The 2,261-nt window shown below is 42.7% G+C and overlaps 1 pseudogene; it reads left to right on the forward strand.

Annotated features, from left to right (window-relative positions):
- Window positions 1–219: 219 nt before the first annotated feature.
- Window positions 220–1,836, forward strand: LOC123323743 (annotated as a pseudogene).
- Window positions 1,837–2,261: the final 425 nt, after the last annotated feature.

The following is a 2,261-nucleotide window of genomic DNA, read 5'->3' on the forward strand; positions in this document are numbered from 1 at the left end:
TCGCTGAGCTCTGGAAATATGGCTGGTCTGACCTGAGATGTGCTGTCGAAGTAAGACACGCACCAGGTCTCAAAGACTTAGCATGACAAAAAGAATAAAAAGCATCCCATTAAGACACACCATCTTTGGGGTGATCCGTGGTGGATGTTTTGAGGGCAGCTGACCTGCAGCCTGCGCGCCCCGGACCGCCTTCTGTGGAAGCCTGAGCCGGCCGTGTAGCTTTCTCCCTTTGTCTCATAACCGTGTCCACCAACGAGAATGCTAATTCACCAGCTGCCCGCCTTAACAGATTCAAGAACAAGGGGAAAGACGGTACAGAAATGAGGCGGCGCTGAATAGAAGTTAATGTGGAGCTGAGGAAAGCTAAGAAGGATGACCAGATGCTGAAAAGGAGAAACGTAAGCTCGTTTCCTGATGAGGCTACCTCTCCACTACAGGAAAACCGCAACAACCAGGGCACTGTAAATTGGTCTGTTGATGACATTGTCAGAGGCATAAATAGCAACAATTTGGAAAGCCAGCTCCAGGCTACTCAAGCTGCTAGGAAACTGCTTTCTAGGGAAAAACAGCCCCCCATAGACAACATAATTCGGGCTGGTTTGATTCCAAAGTTTGTGTCCTTCTTGGGCAGAACTGATTGTAGTCCCATTCAGTTTGAATCTGCTTGGGCTCTCACTAACATTGCTTCTGGGATGTCAGAACAGACCAAGGCTGTGGTAGATGGAAGTGCTATCCCAGCATTCACTTCTCTGTTGGCATCTTCCCATGCCCACATCAGTGAACAAGCTGTATGGGCTCTAGGAAACATTGCAGGTGATGGTTCAGTTTTTCGAGACTTGGTTATTAAGTATGGTGCAGTTGACCCACTGTTGGCTCTCCTTGCAGTTCCTGATACGTCATCTTTAGCATGTGGTTACTTAAGTAACCTTACTTGGACACTTTCAAACCTTTGTCGCAACAAGAATCCTGCACCCCCATTAGATGCTGTTGAGCAGATTCTTCCTACTTTAGTTCGTCTCCTGCATCATGATGATCCAGAAGTATTGGCAGATACCTGCTGGGCCATTTCCTACCTTACTGATGGTCCAAATGAACGGATTGAAATGGTTGTGAAAACAGGAGTTGTGCCCCAGCTTGTGAAGCTTCTAGGAGCTACTGAATTGCCCATTGTGACTCCTGCGCTAAGAGCCATAGGAAATATTGTCACTGGGACAGATGAACAGACTCAGGTTGTAATAGATGCAGGAGCACTTGCTGTTTTTCCCAGCCTCCTAACGAACCCCAAAACTAATATTCAGAAGGAAGCTACGTGGACAATGTCAAACATCACAGCTGGTTGCCAGGACCAGATACAGCAAGTTGTGAATCATGGATTAGTCCCATTCCTCGTTGGTGTTCTCTCTAAGGCAGACTTTAAGACACAAAAGGAAGCTGTCTGGGCTGTGACCAACTATACAAGTGGTGGGACAGTTGAACAGATTGTATACCTCGTTCATTGTGGCATAATAGAACCATTGATGAACCTCTTAACTGCAAAAGACACCAAAATTATTCTGGTTATTCTGGATGCCATTTCAAACATCTTTCAGGCTGCTGAGAAACTAGGTGAAACTGAGAAACTTAGTATAATGATTGAAGAATGTGGAGGTTTGGACAAAATTGAAGCTCTACAAAACCATGAAAATGAGTCTGTGTACAAAGCTTCATTAAACTTGATTGAGAAGTATTTCTCTGTAGAGGAAGAGGAAGATCAGAATGTTGTGCCAGAAACTGCCTCTGAAGGCTATACGTTCCAAGTTCAGGATGGCACTCCCCGGGGCTTTGAACTTTTAGATTGTACAGCTGAGGCAGAAAGTTGTTTGTTGTGTACTCTGTTTGGTAGAAGTTTGTCTTACTGTTTCTCTACTAAGAACTCTTTTTAAATGTGTTTTGTTATTGTAGCACTTTTTACAAGGAAACTCTACTTGACCAGTTCCAAACTGTACAACCTGTATGAAGCTCCTCCTCTCAGTGGGTTTCTTATTTCTATGTGGAATCTCCTCTCTTGCAGTGTCCTGTAAATAAAGATTAAATTCCACTCTTTTCTTTAAAAAAAAAAAAAGTATCCCATTAACTTCTAAAATATTGATTATATGTTGACATAGTACTATTTTGAATATTGGGCTAAATATTATTACAATTCATATCATTTATTTCTTTTTATTTTCTTTTAATGTGGCTATTAAAACATTTAAAATGATACACTCAACTGGCATATAGGG

The sequence above is a fragment of the Neomonachus schauinslandi genome, unplaced genomic scaffold (assembly GCF_002201575.2).
Source record: "Neomonachus schauinslandi unplaced genomic scaffold, ASM220157v2 HiC_scaffold_604, whole genome shotgun sequence".
In the NCBI taxonomy this organism is placed as follows: Eukaryota; Metazoa; Chordata; class Mammalia; order Carnivora; family Phocidae; genus Neomonachus; species Neomonachus schauinslandi.